The following is a 26,249-nucleotide window of genomic DNA, read 5'->3' as shown; positions in this document are numbered from 1 at the left end:
GAGTTAGGATACCAACAGTGAAGTTTTGGATGAACTCAAATTTCTGGACAGTGGGAAGTTGGCCAGGAAAGCATTGGAACAGTCGAGTCTGTAGGTAACAGCAGCATGGATAAGGGTTTTAACAGCAGATGGGCTGAGGTAGTGCTGGAGATGGGTGATATTATGGAGCTGGAAGTAGGCAATCTTGGTAGAGGACATGGAGTTGGAGGCTCAGCTCGGGTAAAATAGGACGGTGAAGTTTGGAACAATGTGGTTCAGCCTTAGACAGTGACCAGGGAGAGGGTGTAATGGTGGCTAGGAACCTGCGTTCATGGTGGGGGCCACAGACTCTGGATTCAGTCTTCCCAATATTTAGTTGCATCGCGAGCAATGCAGCCAGCTTTCTTCATCTTGTTTGAGCCCTAAAAGCCCCACAGAGGACAAAAACAAGCCCAGCAAGACCCTGTTCCCATCGACACACGACCCTTCGTACTCCCTCTACAGCCAGACCCAAGTGATACGACCGTGATTGCTGTAAGCACCCACTGCTTCGTTTCCTGTAACCAAGTTACTCTGACTTCACAAGATTGATGAATGAATTGAGTTCCATGAGTAAAAACATGTATTACTGAAGGCAGGAGGGGGCACCTTGTCTTCTCATACCTTTCCCCTCTCCACCAAAAGTCCAGCGACACTGAGGCCAATTGCCATATCCACTTGCTCACCATCACAGCCAAGATACATTAACTCAGCAGGGATTTATTTATCTGTCAGCCTCTGTAACACTCCAAATGCAGCACTGATTCACTGAGCCCTTGAGGAAGTTTGCACAAGTCCTGGATGCTCATGGCTCAAACCACAGAAGCTGCTGGATGGAGGGCCAGGGTTGACCATGTGTTGGGTGGAAGCAAATGTTAACGTCTGGTCCCTTTGCCAACATTGCGTTGACGGAGGGTTAACCAACAACATGCCTGTGTACGATGTGAAGAAGACCATCACCACTTCCCCGTTCTCGGGAGAGATTGATATTTGTCCCAGGAGCAGAGCTGACTGCTTCTTACTCTGGTTCGCCAACAGCAGCTTTGCGTTCTCCCCGGTAAACATGCACCGTGTGGCGATGGGCCGCTTCCCGCCACATTCCAAGGTTTGTACAAAGCTCTCTCACTCTATGCTTTCCCCCCTCCGTCTTTCAGAAAACTATACCCAGCGAGTCCCATCTCCTTACTGCCTCTAATCCCAGGCTGAAGGGCCCTTTCTCTGCCCCAGGCCGTGGTGATTTCAATGATTTGTCTTTTTCACTCTACTTTCCTGGAATGTGACATTCTGGAATGTGGTTTTGCGAGTTCAGCAGCAGCCGGCAAAGTAGGTATTTCAGGCGTGAGCAGGATATTCATCCACTGAAGACCTGACAGCCACGCCTGACACTCGGACATTTCGAAGCCAATGCATCTGTCCCCTTAGCTGCAGCTCCCTCCCTTTCCCCGAATTATGGTCATCAAGAGCTGGAAAACTGCTGAGTGCTTTTTCTCTCGCGCTCTCCCATTAAGACAATTATTTGCAAACCCTTACCCCACCCACAGTATACAGTAAACCCTTGCCATACCAACAGTATACAGTAAACCCTTACCCCACACAGTATACAGTAAACCCTTACCCCACTCAGTATACAGTAAACCCTTACCCCACTCAGTATACAGTGAACCCTTACCCCACCCACAGTATACAGTAAACCCTTGCCCCACCCACAGTATACAGTAAACCTTTACCCCACACAGTATACAGTAAACCCTTACCCCACTCAGTATACAGTAAACCCTTACCCCACTCAGTATACAGTGAACCCTTACCCCACCCACAGTATACAGTAAACCCTTGCCCCACCCACAGTATACAGTAAACCCTTACCCCACACAGTATACAGTAAACCCTTACCCCACTCAGTATACAGTAAACCCTTACCCCACTCAGTATACAGTGAACCCTTACCCCACCCACAGTATACAGTAAACCCTTGCCCCACCCACAGTATACAGTAAACCCTTACCCCACACAGTATACAGTAAACCCTTACCCCACTCAGTATACAGTAAACCCTTACCCCACTCAGTATACAGTGAACCCTTACCCCACCCACAGTATACAGTAAACCCTTGCCCCACCCACAGTATACAGTAAACCCTTGCCCCACCCACAGTATACAGTAAACTCTTACCACACACAGTATACAGTAAACCCTTATCCCACTCAGTATACAGTAAACCCTTACCCCACTCAGTATACAGTGAACCCTTACCCCACCCACAGTATACAGTAAACCCTTGCCCCACCCACAGTATACAGTAAACCCTTGCCCCACCCACAGTATACAGTAAACCCTTACCCCACTCAGTATACAGTAAACCCTTATCTCACTCAGTATACAGTAAACCCTTACCCCACTCAGTATACAGTGAACCCTTACCCCACCCACAGTATACAGTAAACCCTTGCCCCACCCACAGTATACAGTAAACCCTTGCCCCACCCACAGTATACAGTAAACCCTTACCCCACACAGTATACAGTAAATCCTTACCCCACACAGTATACAGTAAACCCGTACTCCGCTCAGTATACAGTGAACCCTTACCCCACCCACAGTATACAGTAAACCCTTACCCCACTCAGTATACAGTGAACCATTACCCCACCCACAGTATACAGTAAACCATTACACCACCCACAGTTACAGTAAACCCTTACACCACCCACAGTAAACAGTAAACCCTTACCCCACCCACAGTATACAGTAAACTGTTACCCCACCCACAGTATACAGTAAACCCTTACCCCACCCACAGTATACAGTAAACCCTTACCCCACTCAGTAAACAGTAAACCCTTACCCCACCCACAGTATACAGTAAACCCTTACACCACCCACAGTATACAGTAAACCCTTGCCCCACCCACAGTATACAGTAAACCCCTACCCCACCCACAGTATACAGTAAGCCCTTACACCACCCACAGTATACAGTAAACCCTTACAACACCCACAGTATACAGTAAACCCTTACCCCACCCACAGTATACAGTAAATCCTTACCCCACTCAGTATACAGTAAACCCTTACCCCACCCACAGTATACAGTAAACCGTTACCCCACTCAGTATACAGTAAACCCTTACCCCACCCACAGTATACAGTAAACCCTTACACCACCCACCGTATACAGTAAACCCTTGCCCCACCCACAGTATACAGTAAACCCTTACACCACCCACAGTATACAGTAAACCCTTACACCACCCACAGTATACAGTAAACCCTTGCCCCACCCACAGTATACAGTAAACCCTTACACCACCCACAGTATACAGTAAACCCCTACCCCACCCACAGTATACAGTAAACCCCTACCCCACCCATAGTGTACAGTAAACCATTACCCCACCCACGGTATACAGTAAACCCTTACCCCACCCAAGTTATACTGTTAATCCCTACCGCTTTTCACAAAAGAGGGGAGTGATGCAGACATTGCAATCAGGGAGGAGGAGTGTGAAGTGTTAGATGAAATAAACATAGTGAGAGAGGATATATTAAGGGGTTTAGCGGCTTTGAAATCTCAAGACCCGGATGAAATGTATCCCAGACTGTTGTGAAGCAAAAGAGGAAATCACAGAGGCTCTGACCATCATTTTCCAATCCTCTCTGGCTACAGGAGTGGTGCCGGAGGACTGGAGGACTGCTAACATGGTACCTTTGTTTCAAAAAAGAAGAAAGGAATAGACCGAGTAATTATAGGCTAATCAGCCCAACCTCAGTGGTGGGAAAATTATTGGGCAAATTCTGAAGGACAGGATAAATCTTCATTTAGAAAGACACGGGTTAATCAAGGATAGTCAGCATGGATTTGTTAAGGCAAGGTCGTGTCCGACTAACTTGATTGAATTTTTCGAGGAGGTAAAACGGAGGGTCGATAAGGACAGTGCGTTTGATGTAGTGTATATGAATTTTAGCAAGGCTTTTGATAAGGTCCCACATGGCAGACTGGTCACTAAAGTAAAAGCCCATGGGATCCAGGGCAAAGTGGCAAGTTGGATCCAAAATTGGCTCAGAGGCAGGGAGCAAAGGGTAATGGTTGATGGGTGTTTTTGTGATTGGAAGGCTGCATCCAGTGGGGTTCCGCAGGGCTCAGTACTGGGTCCCTTGCTTTTTCTGATTTAGACTTGAATGTTGTGGGTATGATTAAGAAATTTGCAGATGACACTAAAATCGGTTGTGTGGTTGAAAATGAAGACGAAAGCTGTAGACTGCAGGAAGATATCAATGAACTGTTCAGGCAGGCTAACAAGGCAAGGAAATACACATTAAATGGTGGGACACTTAGAAGTATAGAGGAACAAAGGGACCTTGGAGTGCAGGTCCACAGATCCCTGAAGGTAGTAGGCCAGGTAGATAAGGTGGTTAAGAAGGTATATGGTATACTTGCCTTTATTACAGCAATTAAGACAGAAATAGACAATTTCTTAAACGATAAGGGGTTATGGGGAGCGGGCAGTGAAGTGGACCCGAGTCCATGATCGGATCAGCCATGATCGTATTAAATGGCGGAGCAGGCTCAAGGAGCCGTATGACCAACTCCTGCTCCTATTTCTTCTGTTCTTATTCTTGTATTCTAATCCTTGGCTAATAACATAAGAACAGGGAGGTTATGCTTGAACTGTATAAAACACAAGTTAGGCCACAACTCAAGTACTGCATGCAGATCTGGTCACCACATTACAGGAAAGATGTGATTGCACTGGAGAGGGTACAGAGGAGATTTACGAGGATGTTGCCTGGACTGGAGAATTTTAGCTATGAGGAAAGATTGGATAGGCTGAGATTGTTTTATTTGGAACAGAGGAGGCTGAGGGGAGACCTTATTGAGCGGTATAAAATTATGAGGGGCCTAGATATAATGGATAGGAAGGACCTGTTTCCCTTAGCAGAGGGGTCAACAACCCGGGGGAGGCATAGATTTAAGGTAATGGGGGGAGGTAGAGGGGATTTGAGGGGAAATTTCATCACCCAGAGGGTTGTGGGGGTCTGGAACTTGCTGCCTGAAAGGGTGGTAGAGGCAGAAACCCTCACCACATTCAAAAAGTACTTGGATGTGCACCTGAAGTGCCGTAACCTGCAGGGCTACGGACCAAGAACTGGAAAGTGGGATTAAGCTGGATAGCTCTTTGTCGGCCGGCACAGACACAATGGGCCGAAAAGACCTCCTTCCGTGCTGTAAATTGCTACAATTTCTATGATTCTACCCCACCCACAGTATGTCAGCCCCTATCCCCCACCCGTGTTACACTGTGAACCCCTACTGTGTTGTGTTGGGACTGTGTGACACTGCACTGTACTGTTATGAAATTGTTTCAGATTCTGCAGCGATTTCTCTGGAATGGTCATAACGATGCCTTACATTACCTGCTGCAGAATGGTGAGTTTGGATTCATATTACCGCTTGACTTGAAGTGTATCCTGATACTGTAAGTTTTGTTTTAATGTGTCTCTTCTGTGTGTTGTGATCTAGATCCTCACTCATGTCCTGAGCTAACCTGTATGGGCCTTGAAGCCCCCACCTTCAGACTGTGAGGCGAGAGTGTTCCCACACACTGGCACACTCCTCATTATATCCCTGAGTATTCACTCAGCTGCTTCCCATCTCCAGTCTGATTGGCAGGTATCTTGTATAAATCGATTGCATATCCTGGGCCTGCCAGAGTACTGTAAACCCATAACCCCATCACAGAGCGGCTTCAACTGCCCATGGGAACTCAGTATTGTCACAGGGCGAGCTTGAATTGGTTTTGGCAGTCTCCTGCAGGATCGAGGTTTCTTCTCCAGTGCACAGGCTGTCTCTCTACACCCTGGTAAAGGTTGGCTGTGCCTTATATAGGTGGTATTGAAAGATTGGGGATAATTTTAACTGAAGCCACGGGATTGAATGGAACATCGGTTTTACACTCCGCCCAATATTGCTCTCATTGACTTCAGTGGAGATCAGTATCCACCGTGGTGCCAAGCCAGCCTCGCACCCATTCTCAGCAGTGTCCCGACGGGAAGCTTCGCTTCAAATTGCCCCACACATCCCCTGTGTCATTCTTGGACAATTTTTCTTGGATTTATTTTTTTAAACGGTCTGAACATATGAGGAAGGCCATTCTGCCCCTCATACTCCACTGCACCCTCTTCACTGCATCGAACTGAATGAATGGGTTTTTCCCTCTACCTCCTCAGGATTGCACATTATTGATTTTGTAATTTTGCGCACTCCCCACGGAGAACAGTGTGGGCTACTGGAAGGATTCATAGGCTGACTACCAGCCCGACCCGCGGGTGCAATTGCTCCCTGCGGGGCCGTATCCATTCTTCTACCCGCTGATAGTGGGCCGGTCCTCTGGGCTTCCTCACTTACACCCCCCGCCCCCCCCCCCCCCCCCCCCCGCCACAAGTGTAGCTCAGCGTTCAGATTTGCTTTGTTAATTCCCGAGCTGCAGTGAAAGGGTACGGCCAGTGTCGCCCCAGATCTCTATCACAGCCTCCCCATAAATAAAATGTGCACCGCCCCGCTTTGTGTTAATATAGTCCGTTGTGGATGTGGTGCTATCCAGAATGTATATATATTCCACAATATTGGAGCAGGAGGGAGGCATTCATTTCAGACTTGTCCAGTCTTTCGATCCGTTCGATATAAAGCCTGTCTTTGTTTCTAGACTTGCTGACTCCAGATGCCTCTGTTGTAGCCAAGGTTTTATCAAGTCAGTACTGCAGGGCGAGTCGTCATTATACAACCTCACCAAGGGGCGAGCACAGTGCCAAACAGCTGCTCCAAGGTTGCTTCTCTCGCAGAGAGACGATGTCAACATAAGCTCTGGATTCTTAGAAGTACCAATCTTATATTTGTCTCCATCATTTAAAGACCACATCATTATTTTCCTTTTGCAGTACTTGATAAGCAGCAAAGTTGCAGTTCCACGTCTACAGGGGTTGGTTAATCCTCTGGCTCCAGCTGTCTACAGGGATTACTTTTTGAAGTGTCCTTACTGTTGTAATGTAGGAAACGTGGCAGCCAATTTGCACACAGCAAGCTCCCACAAACAGCCATGTGATAATGACCAAATCTTCTGTTTTAGGGAGGTTGGTTGAGGGATAAATATTGGCCCCAGGACACCGGGGAGAACTCCCCCGCTCTTCTTCGAAATAGTGGCAAAGGATTTTTTACATCCAACTGAGGGCACTGATTTAACATCTCGTATGAAAGACGTGTCTCCGACAGTGCGGCGCTCCCTCAGCACTGCCTCTACGACAGTGCGCCGCTCCCTCAGTACTGCCCCTCCGACAGTGCGGCGCTTCCTCAGTACTGCCCCTCCGACACTGCGGCGCTCCCTCAGTACTGCCCCTCCGACACTGCGGCGCTCCCTCAGTACTGCCCCTCCGACAATGCACCGCTCCCTCAGCACTGACCCTCTGACAGTGCGGTGGTCCCTCAGTACTGCACTGGAGTGTCAGCCTGGATTATGTGCTCAAGAGCCTGGAGTGGGACTAGAACCCACAACCTTCTGACTCAGGTGAGGAGAATGCTACCCACTGAATCTCGGCAGACACTGATGGGTGAGACACATCATTTGCTGAAAGCGGAGTGATTTTACCCTGGAATCGCTGCGGTGCTGGTCTCCACCTTCTGTTACAGCGGTCAGGAGCAGAAACATAGAAACATAGAAAATAGGTGCAGGAGTAGGCCATTCAGTCCTTCTAGCCTGCACCACCATTCAATGAATTCATGGCTGAACATGCAACTTCAGTACCCAATTCCTGCTTTCTCGCCATACCCCTTGATCCCCCGAGTAGTAAGGACTTCATCCAACTCCTTTTTGAATATATTTAGTGAATTGGCCTCAACAACTTTCTGTGGTAGAGAATTCCACAGGTTCACCACTCTCTGGGTGAAGAAGTTTCTCCTCATCTCAGTCCTAAATGGCTTACCCCTTATCCTTAGACTGTGACCCCTGGTTCTGGACTTCCCCAACATTGGGAACATTCTTCCTGCATCTAACCTGTCGAAACCCATCAGAATTTTAAACGTTTCTATGAGGTCCCCTCTCATTCTTCTGAACTCCAGTGAATACAAGCCCAGTTGATCCAATCTTTCTTGATAGGTCAGTCCCGCTATCCCGGGAATCAGTCTGGTGAGCCTTCGCTGCACTCCCTCAATAGCAAGAATGTCCTTCCTCAAGTTAGGAGACCAAAACTGTACAAAATACTCCAGGTGTGGCCTCACCAAGGCCATGTTCAACTGTAGCAACACCTCCCTGCCCCGTACTCAAATCCTCTCGCTATGAAGGCCAACATGCCATTTGCTTTCATAACCGCCTGCTGTACCTGCATGCCAACCTTCAATGACTGATGTACCATGACACCCAGGTCTCGTTGCACCTTCCCTTTTCCTAATCTGTCACCATTCAGATAATAGTCTTTCTCTCTGTTTTTACCACCAAAGTGGATAACCTCACATTTATCCATATTATACTTCATCTGCCATGCATTTGCCCACTCACCTAACCTATCCAAGTCGCTCTGCAGCCTCATAGCATCCTCCTCGCAGCTCACACTGCCACCCAACTTAGTGTCATCCGCAAATTTGGAGATACTACATTTAATCCCCTTGTCTAAATCATTAATGTACAATGTAAACAACTGGGGCCCCAGCACAGAACCTTGCGGTACCCCACTAGTCACTGCCTGCCATTCTGAAAAGTACCCATTTACTCCCACTCTTTGCTTCCTGTCTGACAACCAGTTCTCAATCCATGTCAGCACACTACCCCCAATCACATGTGCTTTAACTTTGCACATTAATCTCTTGTGTGGGACCTTGTCGAAAGCCTTCTGAAAGTCCAAATATACCACATCAACTGGTTCTCCCTTGTCCACTCTACTGGAAACATCCTCAAAAAATTCCAGAAGATTTGTCAAGCATGATTTCCCTTTCACAAATCCATGCTGACTTGGACCTATCATGTCACCTCTTTCCAAATGCGCTGCTATGACATCCTTAATAATTGATTCCATCATTTTACCCACTACTGAGGTCAGGCTGACCGGTCTATAATTCCCTGTTTTCTCTCTCCCTCCTTTTTTAAAAAGTGGGGTTACATTGGCTACCCTCCACTCGATAGGAACTGATCCAGAGTCAATGGAATGTTGGAAAATGACTGTCAATGCATCCGCTATTTCCAAGGCCACCTCCTTAAGTACTCTGGGATGCAGTCCATCAGGCCCTGGGGATTTATCGGCCTTCAATCCCATCAATTTCCCCATCACAATTTCATGACTAATAAGGATTTCCCTCAGTTCCTCCTCCTTACTTGACCCTCTGACCCCTTTTATATCCGGAAGGTTGTTTGTGTCCTCCTTAGTGAATACCGAACCAAAGTACTTGTTCAATTGGTCCGCCATTTCTTTGTTCCCCGTTATGACTTCCTCTGATTCTGACTGCAGGGGACCTACGTTTGTCTTTACTAACCTTTTTCTCTTTACATATCTATAGAAACTTTTGCAATCCGTCTTAATGTTCCCTGCAAGCTTCTTCTCGTACTCCATTTTCCCTGCCCTAATCAAACCCTTTGTCCTCCTCTGCTGAGTTCTAAATTTCTCCCAGTCCCCAGGTTCGCTGCCAGTTCTGGCCAATTTGTATGCCACTTACTTGGATTTAATACTCTCCCTGATTTCCCTTGATAGCCACGGTTGAGCCACCTTCCCTTTTTTATTTTTACACCAGACAGGAATGTACAATTGTTGTAGTTCATCCATGCGGTCTCTAAATGTCTGCCATTGCCCATCCATAGTCAACCCCTTCAGTTACATTCGCCAACCTATCCTAGCCAATCCACGCCTCATACCTTCAAAGTTACCCTTCTTTAAGTTCTGGACCATGGTCTCTGAATTAACTGTTTCATTCTCCATCCTAATGCAGAATTCCACCATATTATGGTCACTCTTCCCCAAGGGGCCTCGCACAACGGGATTGCTAATTAATCCTCTCTCATTACACAACACCCAGTCTAAGATGGCCTACCCCTAGTTGGTTCCTCGACATATTGGTCTAGAAAACCATCCCTTATGCACTCCAGGAAATCCTCCTCCACCGTATTGCTTCCAGTTTGGTTAGCCCAATCTATATGCATATTAAAGTCACCCATTATAACTGCTGCACCTTTATTGCATGCACCCCTAATTTCCTGTTTGATGCCCTCCCCAACATCACTACTACTGTTTGGAGGTCTGTACACAACTCCCACTAACGTTTTTTGCCCTTTGGTGTTCTGCAGCTCTACCCATATAGATTCCACATCATCCAAGCTAATGTCCTTCCTAACTATTGCATTAATCTCCTCTTTAACCAGCAATGCTACCCCACCTCCTTTTCCTTTTATTCTATCCTTCCTGAATGTTGAATACCCCTGGATGTTGAGTTCCCAGCCCTGATCATCCTGGAGCCACGTCTCTGTAATCCCAATCACATCATATTTGTTAACATCTATTTGCACAATTAATTCATTCACCTTATTACGGATACTCCTTGCATTAAGACACAAAGCCTTCAGGCTTGTTTTTTTTTACACCATCGCCATCTAACTTCAGCCAGATGATGATGTCAGTACAAGTGCAACGCCCCACTCGCGCCCTGGACACGACCTTCGGCTTGTGCGCCTCCCTTACCGACAGCCGCTGAACACACCGGAGATACTAGAGCGCTCCCAGCTCCTTTGGGTGATATCCGGAGGGTATTTAATGGGATGAGCAACTGGGTTACTCAGAAGTGCTCATTTCCACATAGCACGGCGCGTGAACCTCGGATTGCTGCGGCAGATTGAGCTCAGACTGCAGATAAGCAGCCAGTCGAGGTCTGCATTCAGACAGACGCATTGCTAGCACGCCACCGTCACCTCCTCCAAGCTTATTGGTAGGCGGTGTCTGCAGAGAAGGGAGCTTAGGAACGAACGAGGAGACCCCCTAGACATCGGGACAGGAGGCCTTACCCCCCACGGGTTTATCGGGAGCATTTCTCATACCCACACATGTCTGAGGAGCAGTGGACGAGAAGGCTGTGGTTCTACAAGGAGGTTGTGACCGAGCGATGCCATCTCCTGTAGCCAGACCGACACGCTGATATCAGGACAAGGACGCTGTCTGTCGCAGTGAAGATCACTGTGGGGCTCAGTTTCTCTGCCTCCAGCTCCTTCTAGGTTGCAGCATGGGACACCCACAGCGGCTCACAATTTGCTGCTGATTGCTGCAGTCGCAAGGTCAGATGCTCTGTACCGCAGACGAGGGAGAAACAGGAAGAACGGTCACGTGGGTCTGCCAGGATAGCGGGCTTCCCGAAGGTACAGGCCGCCATTGATTGCACCCACGTGGCATTGCGAACACCACACCAGAATGCGGAAATGTACCAGTCTCTGACTGTCCAGTTGGTGTGCGACCACACGCAGCGCGTCCTCGCTGTGAGTCCTGGCAGTGCACCTGATGCTTTCATCCTGCGGGAGGGCACTGTGCCACAACTCTTCGAGCCATCACAAGAAGGGTGTGGCTGGCTGCTCGGCGACAAAGGCTGCAGTCTAGCCACCTGGCTGATGACACCACTCCGCAACCTCAACACCCGTGCTGAGCTTCGTTACGCCACTCGGAACATCATCGAGCAGACAATCGGGGGGCTGAAGCAGCGATTCCGATGCCTTGAACGCTCTGCAGGCAGCCTTCAGTACTCCGCGCATCACGTCAGTCATTGCAGTCTGCTGCATGCCGCACAACATTCTATCCTTCCTGAATGTTGAATAGCCCTGGATGTTGAATTCCCAGCTCTGATCATCCTGGAGCCACGTCTCTGTAATCCCAATCACATCATATTTGTTAACATCTATTTGCACAGTTAATTCATCCACCTTATTATGGATACTCCTTGCATTAAGACACAAAGCCTTCAGGCTTGTTTTCCTAACACCCTTTGTCCTTTTAGAATTTTGCTGTACAGTGGCCCTTTTTGTTCTTTGCCTTGGCTTTCTCTGCCCTCCACTTTTCCTCATCTCCTTTCTGTCTTTTGCTTTTGTCTCCTTTTTGTTTCCCTCTGTCTCCCTGCATTGGTTCCCATCCCCCTGCCATATTAGTTTAACTCCTCCCCAACAGCACTAGCAAACACTCCCCCTAGGACATTGGTTCCGGTCCTGCCCAGGTGCAGACCGTCCGCTTTGTACTGGTCCCACCTCCCCCAGAACAGGTTCCAATGCCCCAGGAATTTGAATCTCTCCCTGCTGCACCACTGCTCAAGCCACGTATTCATCTGCACTATCCTGCGATTCCTACTCTGACAAGCATGTGGCACTGGTAGCAATCCCGAGATTACTACTTTTGAGGTCCTACTTTTTAATTTAGCTCCTAGCTCCTTAAATTCGTTTCGTAGGACCTCATCCCTTTTTTAACCTATGTCGTTGGTACCAATATGCACCACGACAACTGGCTGAGACGAGAGGGAATATTTCCATTACCAGTGATAAATAACTAGGTAGTACAGTTTGAACCTCCCTTATCCAGAACTCCCGGGCCTGTTCTGGATAAGGGATTTATACGGACAAGGGGTGGTCATGTTGAATTGGATGGTACAGTTACTGAGCAAGGGGATATCGGGGCTGGGAATATGGCAGAGAGATCATGGGACAGTGCATCGTGGGAGTCGGCAGCGAGGGAGGACTTCAATTTGTTCGTGTCGGAGTTCTGCGCATGCGCCACCCAGTGGTTGGGAATGGTTCTGGATAAGGGAGTTCTGGATAAGGGAGTTCCGGTTCAAGCTGTATTGGCACTGAAGTGATGTCCATGGCAAACATGGTTTAGGGCCAAGTTGCAATACATTGGCAGAGGCCTGGGAGCAGGCTGCCTGCGTGTGTGTGCTGTCAGTTGGTGAAATGGGGTGACCGGGGAAAGAGTGAAGAAACATTACTTGGAATGTACCCCCTGGCCCACTCTCCTCCCTCCCCCCCCCCCAGCCAGCCCACACTTCCCCCCCCCAGCCCACTCTCCCTTCTCCCCACCCCCCTGCCCACTCTCCCTTCCTCCTCTCTCTCTTCCCTTCCCCCTCTCTTTTCACCTCCCTTCCCTCCTCCCTCTCCTCCTTTCCCCATCTCTCTTTTCCCTTCCCTCTCTCCTTCCTCTCCCGCTCCCAACAGGCGGAATCTGTGGAGGGATAGAGGGGGGCTTCAGTTCCTGCTGAGTCATTCTTTTCCTGTTTTGTTAATGTTGTTAGTGTTGCCAAGTGTAAGCAGGCAGACAACGATCCCCCCTGAGCCCTCCAGCAGTGTGGCCACGAACCCAGTGCCCTGGGTGACATCTGTGGCTCACAGGTAAGGCCTGGAGTCTTTGCAAACACTCACTTGTATTTCTTTTGAGCTTAATTTTTCCCTGCATTTCCATTGTCTTAATTCACACACTGCATTCAGCCCTCACTGAGGGTACACTGGGAGGCATGTTGAGCATGTATTGGGGGAGCTGTGGGAATGCTGATGCTGCTGTAATCCCACCCTCCCGCGGACCCCCACGTGAGGGAGTCAGGCTGGAGGAGTCCAGGTGACCTTACAGAAGACAGTCTGGATACCAACCACACGATTTGTGCTGTGCAAGCCCTCGAGGTGTGGTCTGAACCCAATGTCGTGGTCCCGGGATCTCTGGGCAGTGTCCTGCTCCTCTGGAGGGCGGCGGGGGGGGGGGGGGGGGGGAATTCCTGGAAGCTCACTCCAGCTGTCCTGAAATGAATTGATCGTTCAATCATAATAGGTGTGGAAGCTGCAAACTCGCTCCCGCTGTCTGGGGTTGAAGTTGGGGTGAGAGGTACCAGTTTGCACACTAATCCATCCAGCTCTAACACGCCCCCTCCTCACCCCAGCACTGGGCCACTCTGTGAATCTCTCTGATTCCTGACTTCACACCTGAACGGCCGTGCTCCAATTTTAAGGTGATGCCTTGTTCTGGACTCCCCCAACAGAGGAAATAGTTTCTCTCTATCTACCAGATGAAATGCTTTAGTTATCTTAAACACTTCAATTAGATCACATAGAAAGATAGAAAATAGATGCGGGTGTAGGCCATTCGGCCCTTCGAGCCTGCACCGCCCTAATCTTCTACACTGGAGGGAATACATCCCAGTGTGTGCAACCTATCCTGATATATTAATCCTTTCTGGCGAATCTGCACTGCGCTCACTCCAAGGCCAGTCGAAACCATTGCCTGTGATGCCCGCCACAAGCTCTGATCCTCAGCCACTGACTCCATCCCTCTCCCTGGTAACTCTGAGTTTGCAACCTTGGTGTATTTGGCCCCGAGATGAGCTTCCAACTGCATAATCTACTCCATCACCCAGACCGCTTACTTCTACCTCTAACATTTTCTAACTGCCCCAGCCTCATCCGCTGCTGAAACCCCATCCGTGCCTTTGTTACCTCCAGACTCGACTATTCCAGTGCTCTACTAGTGGCCCTCACATCTTCCACCCTCCATAAACTTCAGCTCATCCAAAACTCGGCAGCCCATGTCCTAACTCTCACCGAGTCCCGCTCACCCATCACCCCCTGTAACCCGTGTCCTAACTCGCACCGAGTCCCGCTCACCCATCACCCCCTGTACCCCGTGTCCTAACTCACACCGAGTCCCGCTCAAGCATCCCCCCCTGTGCTTGCTGACCCTTGTCCTAACTCGCACTGAGTCCCGCTCACCCATCACCCCCTGTGCCCCGTGTCCTAACTCGCATTGAGTCCCGCTCACCCATCACCCCCTGTGCCCCGTGTCTTAACTCGCACCGAGTCCCACTCACCCATCACCGCCTGTGCTCGCTGCCCTAACTCGCACTGAGTCCCACTCACCCATCACCCCCTGTGCCCCTTGTCCTAACTCGCACCGAGTCCCGCTCACCCCTCACCCCGTGCTCACTGCCCTGTGTCCTAACTCGCACCGAGTCCCGCTCACCCATCACCCCCTGTGCCCCGTGTCCTAACTCACACCCAGTCCCGCTCACCCTTTACCCCTGTGCTCGCTGCCCTACATTGGCTCCTGTTCTGGTCTGGCCTCTTGCGAATCCTCGATTTTTTTTATTGTGCCACCATCGGTGGCTGTACCTTCAGCTACCTGGGCCCCAAGGTCTAGAATTTCCTCCCTAAACCTCTCCGTCTCTGTCCTCCTCAAAACCTACCTCTGACCAAGCTTTTGATCACCTGCCCTAATGTCACCTTATGTGGGTTGGTGTTAAATTTTGTTTGATGCTCCTGTTAAGTGCCTGGAGATGTTTTACTGCACAAAAGGCGCGATATCAATACAATATAAGTTTCTATAAATGTAAGTTGATGTTGTTCTGGACGCAGCAGTGGCTTTAAGATGCCTCGGTGCTGTTTATGAACTCTCTTCGAGCTGTCTGTCTCTCTCCTTCCCCTCCACCTCCCCTCCGTCCTGAGTTGTAGTCTTTTGATATGATGTAATGTTTAAAATCTTGGGTACAGCAGAAGGGATGAGGCACTCCCAGAGGAACAGACCTTGATTTTTGGGCAGAGGCCCATCAGACTTGCCGCTGGACAAGTGTAGTGGCTGCATGGCCCCTCCGACTCCATGGGCTCGTGCCTGCCTGATACTGCTCAAACCCACCCCCACACCGAGTGAGATTGTACCTGGCCCCCTGAAGGTGGCAGTGATTCCATTCCCCTTGGGAAAAGAGGGACTTTATTGACAGCAGGAGGATACTTTAATCAGCTGCTGTTTGAGGATGGTCCATGCTATAGGGGTCCATGCACTCCTGCTATGGGGAATATGCTGTGTTGATTTGTACATTTCTGGCGGTGTTTAGGAAGGTATCATTGCTGCATAAAAAAGCTGCCACAGTCATTTATAATTGTTTTCTCTCTTCCTCCAGAGTGAAGGGGTAGTTCCTTGATATCCCAAAGACTTTTAGTTTGACGTCTAAAAATGTTGAGCTCGTAGGATTTCTGGGTGACTTCCTATGAACGGCTTGTAATAGCCAGAACTGAGAGGTAAGGTTCCCTCTTGTACTGACAAAAAGAAGGACTTGCATTGACCATTTCGGACTGAGCTGAGGAGAAACTACTTCACTCAAAAGGTGGATGCTGAGTTATTGAGTATATTCAAGGCACAGCTCGATAGATTTTTGGATACTTGGGGAATGAAGGGATATGGGGATAGGGCAGGTAGGTGGAGTTAAAGAAAGAAAGACTTGCATTTATATAGCCCCTTTCACAACCGCCGACCGTCTCAAAGCGCTTTGAATGAAGTACTTTTGGAGTGTAGTCACTGTAATATGGGAAAAGGCAGCAGCCACTTTGCACACAAGCAAACTCCCACAAACAGCAATGTGTTAATGACCGGATAATATATTTTAGTGATGACAGTTGAGGGATAAATATTGGCCAGGGCACCAGGGAGAGCTCTCCCATGCTCTTCTTGGAAATAGTTCTATGTGATCTCTTGTGTCCACCTGAGTGAGCAGACACCTCATCTGAAAAGCCACACCTCCGACAGCAAGGCACTCCCTCAGCACCGCACTGGAATGTCAGCTGCGATTTCTGTGCTCAAGTCTCTGGAGTGGGACTTGAACCCACACCCTTTTGACGCAGAGGCGAGAGTGCTGCCCACAGAGCCATGGATGACACACGTAACGAGCACGAAAGGGAATAATTTCTCAATGGCATATCAGCCGTGGCTCAGCAGTAACACCCTCTGTCAGTAGGTTGCTGGTTCAAATCCCACTCGAGGCTTGTACACAATCCAGGCTGACACTCGTGTACAGTATTGAGGGAGCGTGCACTCTCCGAGATGCTGTCTTTTGGATGAGATGTTAAACCGAGGCCCCGTAAAAGATCCCACAGTACTATTTCGAAGAAGAGCAGTGGAGTTATATCCGATGTCCTGGCTAATATTTATCCCTCATGCAGCATCACTAAACAGATTGTCTCGTCATTATGGCATTGTTGTTTGTGGGACCTTGCTGTGCACAAATTGGCTGCCGTGTTCTGTACATTCCAACAGTGACTGCACTTCAAACGTACTTCATTGGCTGTAACGCGCTTTGGGATGCCCTGAGTTGTGAAAGGCACTATAGAAATGCAAGTCTTTTTCTGGTTGTTCTAAATTCCAAGGTACAGACTGACCACCTGGGGCAAATACAAAACATTTTACTGTGGAAACCAGTGAGGTTGAACTTGGTGACAAAAGGAGGAGTTTGCACCAGTGTAAACACCTTTACAACGGATGTTGAGACTAAAATTAAATGTAGGACAGGTAAACAAGCCAAGTGCTGTAAACTGATCCACTTCGAAGTATATGCTTTCCACATATTCCTGTCCGTGGTGGCTGCCTTTGCTGCTCTCCCTCACACTGACTGGGGCTTTGCTTAATTAAACTTAACAAAATCATCAGGCACTGTATTTAGTTTTATCAAAAACCTTGACATGTCAGTGGGGGAGGGGATCTGAATGGAGGAGGAGGGGACAAGGTATATTAGTTAGCTGGTGATGGAGCGACCTGTCAAAAGCCCAGCGGGAGATCGAGAGCCAGCAGCAGTTGGTGAGAGGGGAGCGACCTGTCAAAAGCCCAGCGGGAGATCGAGAGCCAGCAGCAGTTGGTGAGAGGGGAGCGACCTGTCAAAAGCCCAGCGGGAGATCGAGAGCCAGCAGCAGTTGGTGAGAGGGGAGCGACCTGTCAAAAGCCCAGCGGGAGATCGAGAGCCAGCGGCAGTTGGTGAGAGGGGAGCGACCTGTCAAAAGCATACCGGTGCAGCTACAGCGGGAGAGAAAGCAAAATAGAAGTAGAAAGTAATCAAAAAGTGACGTCACAGCCAATGGGGTAAGTGATTGGCTGGTGTTGGGTGAGTAGCTTTTCTTTTATTTTTTATATCAGTAAGTGAACTATAACATTGTTATTACCAATTTAAGGGTATCTAAGGTTAAGACATGGCAGGAGAGCTCAGTCATGTGATATGCTCCTCCTGTACCATGTGGGAACTCGGGGACACTTCCGGTGTCCCTGACGACTACGTGTGTGGGAAGTGTATCCGCCTCGAGCTCTTGACGGTCCGCGTTGCAGAATTGGAGCTGAAGGTGGATTCACTCTGGAGCATCCACGATGCTGAGAATGACGTGAGTATCACGTGTAGTGAGTTGGTCTCACCGCAGGTAAAGGGTACACAGCCAGATATGGAATGGAAGACCAACAGGAAGAGCAGTGCAAGAAAGATAGTGCAGGAGTCCCCTGTGGTCATCCCCCTGCAAAACAGATACACTGCTTTGAGTACTGTTGGGGAGGATGACTCATCAGGGGAGGGCAGCAGCAGCCAAGTTCATGGCACCGTAGGTGGCTCTGCTGCAAAGGAGGGCAGGAAAAAGAGTGGGAGCGCGATAGTGATAGGGGATTCGATGGTGAGGGGAATAGATAGGCGTTTCTGCGGACGCAACCGAGACTCCAGGATGGTATGTTGCCTCCCTGGTGCAAGGGTCAAGGATGTCTCGGAGCGGGTGCAGGACATTCTGAAATGGGAGGGAGAACAGCCAGTTGTCGTGGTGCACATTGGTACCAACGACATAGGTAAAAAAAGGGATGAGGTCCTACGAAAAGAATTTAAGGAGCTAGGAGCTAAATTAAAAAGTAGGACCTCAAAAGTAGTAATCTCGGGATTGCTACCAGTGCCACGTGCTAGTCAGAGTAGGAATCGCAGGATAGCGCAGATGAATACATGGCTTGAGCAGTGGTGCAGCAGGGAGGGATTCAAATTCTTGGGGCATTGGAACCGGTTCTGGGGGAGGTGGGACCAGTACAAACCGGACGGTCTGCACCTGGGCAGGTCCGGAACCAATGTCCTAGGGGGAGTGTTTGCTAGTGCTGTTGGGGAGGAGTTAAACTAATATTGCAGGGGGATGGGAACCTATACAGGGAGACAGAGGGAGACAAAAAGGAAGCAAAAGCAAAAGACAGAAAGGAGATGAGGAAAAGTGGAGGGCAGAGAAACCCAAGGCAAAGAACAAAAAGGGCCACTGTACAGCAAAATTCTAAAAGGACAAAGGGTGTTAAAAAAACAAGCCTGAAGGCTTTGTGTCTTAATGCAAGGAGTATCCGCAATAAGGTGGATGAATTAATTGTGCAAATAGATGTTAACAAATATGATGTGATTGGGATTACGGAGACGTGGCTCCAGGATGATCAGGGCTGGGAACTCAACATCCAGGGGTATTCAACATTCAGGAAGGATAGAATAAAAGGAAAAGGAGGTGGGGTAGCATTACTGGTTAAAGAGGAGATTAATGCAATAGTTAGGAAAGACATTAGCTTGGATGATGTGGAATCTATATGGGTGGAGCTGCAGAACACTAAAGGGCAAAAATCGTTAGTGGGAGTTGTGTACAGACCTCCAAACAGTAGTAGTGATGTTGGGGAGGGCATCAAACAGGAAATTAGGAGTGCATGCAATAAAGGTGCAGCAGTTATAATGGGTGACTTTAATATGCACATAGATTGGGCTAGCCAAACTGGAAGCAATACGGTGGAGGAGGATTTCCTGGAATGCATAAGGGATGGTTTTCTAGACCAATATGTCGAGGAACCAACTAGGGGGGAGGCCATCTTAGACTGGGTGTTGTGTAATGAGAGAGGATTAATTAGCAATCTCATTGTGCGAGGCCCCTTGGGGAAGAGTGACCATAATATGGTGGAATTCTGCATTAGGATGGAGAATGAAACAGTTAATTCAGAGACCATGGTCCAGAACTTAAAGAAGGGTAACTTTGAAGGTATGAGGCATGAATTGGCTAAGATAGATTGGCTAATGATACTTAAGGGGTTGACTGTGGATGGGCAATGGCAGACATTTAGAGAACGCATGGATGAATTACAACAATTGTACATTCCTGTCTGGCGTAAAAATAAAAAAGGGAAGGTGGCTCAACCGTGGCTATCTAGGGAAATCAGGGATAGTATTAAAGCCAAGGAAGTGGCATACAAATTGGCCAGAAATAGCAGCGAACCTGAGGACTGGGAGAAATTTAGAACTCAGCAGAGGAGGACAAAGGGTTTGATTAGGGCAGGGAAAATGGAGTACGAGAAGAAGCTTGCAGGGAACATTAAGGCGGATTGCAAAAGTTTCTATAGGTATGTAAAGAGAAAGAGGTTAGTAAAAACAAACGTAGGTCCCCTGCAGTCAGAATCAGGGGAAGTCATAACGGGGAACAAAGAAATGGCAGACCAATTGAACAAGTACTTTGGTTCAGTATTCACTAAGGAGGACACAAACAACCTTCCGGATATAAAAGTGGTCAGAGGGTCTATTAAAGAGGAGGAACTGAGGGAAATCTTTATTAGTCGGGAAATTGTGTTGGGGAAATTGATGGGATTGAAGGCCGATAAATCCCCAGGGCCTGATGGACTGCATCCCAGAGTACTTAAGGAGGTGGCCTTGGAAATAGCGGATGCATTGACAGTCATTTTCCAACATTCCATTGACTCTGGATCAGTTCCTATCGAGTGGAGGGTAGCCAATGTAACCCCACTTTTTAAAAAAGGAGGGAGAGAGAAAGCAGGGAATTATAGACCGGTCAGCCTGACCTCAGTAGTGGGTAAAATGATGGAATCAATTATTAAGGATGTCATAGCAGCGCATTTGGAAAATGGTGACATGATAGGTCCAAGTCAGCATGGATTTGTAAAAGGGAGATCATGCTTGACAAATCTTCTGGAATTTTTTGAGGATGTTTCCAATAAAGTGGACAAAGGAGTACCAGTTGATGTGGTGTATTTGGACTTTCAGAAGGCTTTCGACAAGGTCCCACACAGGAGATTAATGTGCAAAGTTAAAGCACATGGGATTGGGGGTAGTGTGCTGACGTGGATTGAGAACTGGTTGTCAGACAGGAAGCAAAGAGTAGGAGTAAATGGGTACTTTTCGGAATGGCAGGCAGTGACTAGTGGGGTACCGCAGGGTTCTGTGCTGGGGCCCCAGCTGTTTACATTATACATTAATGATTTAGACGAAGGGATTAAATGTAGTATCTCCAAATTTGCGGATGACACTAAGTTGGGTGGCAGTGTGAGCTGCGAGGAGGATGCTATGAGGCTACAGAGTGACTTGGATAGGTTAGGTGAGTGGGCAAATGCGTGGCAGATGAAGTATAATGTGGATAAATGTGAGGTTATCCACTTTGGTGGTAAAAACAGAGAGACAGACTATTATCTGAATGGTGACAGATTAGGAAAAGGGAAGGTGCAACGAGACCTGGGTGTCATGGTACATCAGTCATTGAAGGTTGGCATGCAGGTACAGCAGGCGGTTAAGAAAGCAAATGGCATGTTGGCCTTCATAGCGAGGGGATTTGAGTACAGGGGCAGGGAGGTGTTGCTACAGTTGTACAGGGCCTTGGTGAGGCCACACCTGGAGTATTGTGTACAGTTTTGGTCTCCTAACTTGAGGAAGGACATACTTGCTGTTGAGGGAGTGCAGCGAAGATTCACCAGACTGATTCCCGGGATGGTGGGACTGACCTATCAAGAAAGACTGAATCAACTGGGCTTGTATTCACTGGAGTTCAGAAGAGTGAGAGGGGACCTCATAGAAACGTTTAAAATTCTGACGGGTTTGGACAGGTTGGATGCAGGAAGAATGTTCCCAATGTTGGGGAAGTCCAGAACCAGGGGTCACAGTCTAAGGATAAGTGGTAAGCCATTTAGGACCGAGATAAGGAGAAACTTCTTCACCCAGAGAGTGGTGAACCTGTGGAATTCTCTACCACAGGAAGTAGTTGAGGCCAATTCACTAAATATATTCAAAAGGGAGTTAGATGAAGTCCTTAGTACTCGGGGGATCAAGGGGTATGGCGTGAAAGCAGGAAGTGGGTACTGAAGTTTCATGTTCAGCCATGAACTCGTTGAATGGCGGTGCAGGCTAGAAGGGCTGAATGGCCTGCTCCTGCACCTATTTTCTATGTTTCTATGTTTCTATGTATCTGCCAGCTACTGTTCTCTGGTATGGTCCATGCTGGAGATCCATCTATTCACTGGATTTTGTCTGACTGTTTAGTGTAAGGTGTGGCCAGTGGAGGGCGGGGCCTGTGGCCAGTGGAGGTCGGGGCCTTGAATGCAAGCTGCATTCCATTTACATAAGAACATAAGAAATAGGAGCAGGAGTCGGCCATACGGCCCCTCGAGCCTGCTCTGCCATTCAATAAGATCATGGCTGATCTGATCATGGACTCAGCTCCACTTCCCTGCCCGCTCCCCATAACCCTTTACTCCCTTATCGCTCAAAAATTTGTCTATCTCCGCCTTAAATATATTCAATGTCCCAGCTTCCACAGCTCTCTGGGGCAGAGAAATCCACAGGTTTACAACCCACTGAGAGAAAAAATTCCTCCTCATCTCAGTTTTAAATGGGCGGCCCCTTATTCTGAGACTATGTCCCCTAGTTTTAGTTTCCCCTATGAGTGGAAATATCCTCTCTACATCCACCTTGTCGAGCCCCCTCATTATCTTATATATTTCAATAAGATCACCTCTCATTCTTCTAAACTCCAATGAGTATAGGCCCAACCTACTCAACCTTTCCTCATCTCCGGAATAAACCTAGTGAACCTTCCCTGAACAGCCTCCAATGCAAGTATATCCTTCTTTAAATACGGAGACCAAAACTGTACGCAGTACTCCAGGTGTGGCCTCACCAAAACCCTGTACAGTTGTAGCAGGACTTCTTTGCTTTTATACTCTATCCCCCTTGCAATAAAGGCCAACATTCCATTTGCCTTCCTGATCACTTGCTGTACCTGCATACTAACTTTTTGTGTTTCATGTACAAGGACCCCCTGGTCCCTCTGTACTGCAGCACTTTGCAATTTTTCTCCATTTAAATTACAATTTACTTTTCTATTTTTTCTGCCAAAGTGATAACCTCACATTTTCCTATATTATACTCCATCTGCCAAATGTTTGCCCACTCACTTAGCCTGTCTATATCCCTTCGCAGATTTTTTGTGTCCTCCTCACAATTTGCTTTCCCACCCATCTTTGTATCATCAGCAAACTTGGTTACATTACACTCGGTCCCTTCATCCAAGTCATTAATATAGATTGTAAATAGTTGAGGCCCCAGCACCGATCCCTGCGGCACCCCACTAGTTACTGTTTGCCAACCGGAAAATGACCCATTTATCCCGACTCTCCGTTTTCTGTTCGTTAGCCAATCCTCTATCCATGCTAATATATTACCCCCAACCCCGTGAGCTTTTATCTTGTGCAGTAACCTTTTATGTGGCACCTTATCAAATTTATCAAGGAAAGCTTTGTTTGGACCTCCTTGATGACAAGACCTGATTGCTGATTGGTCCCCTCACCTCCTTCCCCCCCCCCCGCCAGACCTGGATCACCACCTTCCACATCCCCACTGTGCTCTTTACCCCCCACCGAAATCATGCCCTCATCTCCCTGACTTCCTGGCCTCTCCCCACCCCTTTCCCCTCCCTCTCCCCGCCCCTCTCCCCTCCCCCTCCCCGCCCCTCTCCCCTCCCTCTCCCCTCCCCCTCCCCGCCCCTCTCCCCTCCCTCTCCCCTCCCCCTCCCCTCCCTCTCCCCTCCCCCTCCCCTCCCTCTCCCCACCCCTCTCCCCTCCCCCTCCTCTCCCTCTCCCCCCCTCCCCGCCGCTCTCCCCTCCCCCTCCCCGCCCCCCTCCCCTCCCTCTCCCCTCCCCCTCCCCGCCCCTCTCCCCTCCCTCTCCCCTCCCCCTCCCTCTCCCTTCCCCCTCCCCTCCCTCTCCCCGCCCCTCTCCCCTCCCTCTCCCCCCCTCTCCCCCCCCTCCTCGCCCCTCTCCCCTCCTTCTCCCCTCCCCCTCCCCGCCCTTCTCCCCTCCCTCTCCCCGCCCCCTCACCCCCCCTCTCTGCCCCTTCCCCCCTCTCTGCCGCCCCTCCCCCCCTCTCTGCCGCCCCTCCCCCCTCTCTGCCCCTTCCCCCCCTCTCTGCCCCTTCCCCCCCTCCTCTGCCCCTTCCCCCCATCTCTGCCCCTTCCCCCCCTCTCTGCCCCTTCCCCCCCCTCTCTGCCCCTTTGCCCCCCTCTCTGCACCTCCCCCCCCCCCCTCTGCCCCTTCCCCCCCCTCTCTGCCCCTTTCCCACCCCTCTCTCTGCCCCTTTCCACCCCTCCCCCCGCTCTCGCTCTCCCATTCCTCCCCCCCACCGCCCACCGGCTCTCTCTCTCCTCTCTCTCAGAAGGCTATGGAAATGTTTGTGTTGGTACTCACAGCGATATTCTAGGCAGAAGTCCAGTCATTGGTTTTGAAAGATAATGCAGAAGCCCCCCAGTAGCAGGCTCAGGTCGAGCTGCAGGCTGGGCCCACTGCTGTGTCTCTCGTACCTCGCACTGTGCATGGGCGAAGGGATCAAGCTCGCCTGTGCAAAGAGGTGCGGCACACACACATGTTTGTGCAGAGAATCACTTCAATTTCTCAATGTCTCGATGCTTGAATCTTGTGCCTCAGGAGCTCAGTGGGTTTGAACAATGCGGTTCCTGTTCTGGGATCTGGGTTGTTATCTGAACAGAATGATCGCCCTTGTTTTCACCAGAAAAGATCATTGGGAGCCACACTGGTCCGGCTCCCTCTGCTATCACGCACTGGAATGAAACCCCTCGGTATTGGCATACAGTCATAGCAGCTCTTGGCTGGTGCTGTGCCCGACAGCCCCACTTTGTGCCAGTTGCAATATTGGTTGAAGCTGATTTACAATTGGTAATTGCAAAGGACTCCTACAGTGAGAGTTAACTTGGGCCTCATTCTCGTGGCAGGAGTGACCCAGACACACCAACTGCTGGCCCGTCACAGACTGTCCAATTATTGTCTGTTTGGTGCCAATGTATTGGAAGAGAACTTGCTTGGACGATGAGCCTTTGAATGCCAGAGATGAGGAAAGAGTTGTATGAGGTCCTAGTTGTGTGTAATTTGATGATTTGATGTAGTGCCTCCTAGCTTGGCCTGTTGCGAGCTTTACTCTCAACTGCATTGAGTATGAGCAAATAAGACGTGTTCATTGACTGTTTTTAGTTGGCAGAAGTGGAATCTGAACTCTGCCTTTCAGTGGAATTCAGATGCAGAGTATTAGAGCGGCTGGAACAATAGCCCACTAGGTCCAACGTTGCTAATTTTAAATGTTCACAGGAATACTCTGCTTCCTGTGAGATAGTTGTCATATTTTTCCCTCCACATTATCTCTTCCTTCAGTCTTCCCTTTTGTAGTAAAGGACAACATACCATTGAGTGCTTTGCCACGACCAATCTCTGGCTCGCCCCTGACCTAGCCCTAAGCTTGCAGAGTTTCTCCAGTTTCTCTCCGATCTCCCCACATGCCCTCTCCGAGCTCATCCTGTTCATGAGACCCACTTCCTGCTCCCTTGACCCTATTCCCACTAACCTGCTGACCACCCAACTTCCTTTTCTGGCTCCCATGTTAGCCGACATTGTTAACGGTTCTCTCTCCTCAGATACTCCCTCTCCCTCAAATCTGTGATCATCACCCCTCCTCAAAAAACCAACCCTTGACCCCTCCGTCCTTGCAAGCTACCGTCCCATCTCTAACCTCCCTTTCCTCTCCAAAGTCCTTGAACGTGTTGTCACCTCCCAAATCCGTGCCCATCTTTCCCACAATTCCATGTTTGAATCCCTCCAATCCAGTTTCTGCCCCTGCCACAGTACCGAAACAGCTCATCAAAGCCACAAATAACATCCTTTGTGACTGTGACAAAGGTAAACTACCCCTCATCTTTCTTGTCTACAGCCTTTGACACGGTTGACCACTCCATCCTCCTCCAACACCTCTCCACCATCGTCCAGCTGGGTGGGACTGCACTCGCCTGGTTCCCTTCTTATGCATCTAATTGTAGCCAGAGAATCACCTGCAACGGTTTCTCTTCCCACCCCCCGCATCGTTACCTTTGGTGTCCCCCAAGGATCTATCCTTGGCCCCCTCCTATTTCTCATAGTGGCTGGTGTGCAACGGCCACCCCACGTTAAAAGAATCCATGCGCAGGCATCTTCCACCCTTCAGGATGTAGTTCGGGACCTAGATTGTCAGGTCCCTCATTGAAACACCTGTGAACTCATCTGTTGTTGGTGTGGAAGCGGCTCATCCTCGATACGAGGGACTGCCTAATACTATACTATTTCTCATCTACATGCTGCCCCT

The sequence above is a fragment of the Pristiophorus japonicus genome, chromosome 17, assembly GCF_044704955.1.
Source record: "Pristiophorus japonicus isolate sPriJap1 chromosome 17, sPriJap1.hap1, whole genome shotgun sequence".
NCBI classification, from domain to species: Eukaryota; Metazoa; Chordata; class Chondrichthyes; family Pristiophoridae; genus Pristiophorus; species Pristiophorus japonicus.
Note: the sequence above shows the minus strand (reverse complement) of the source record.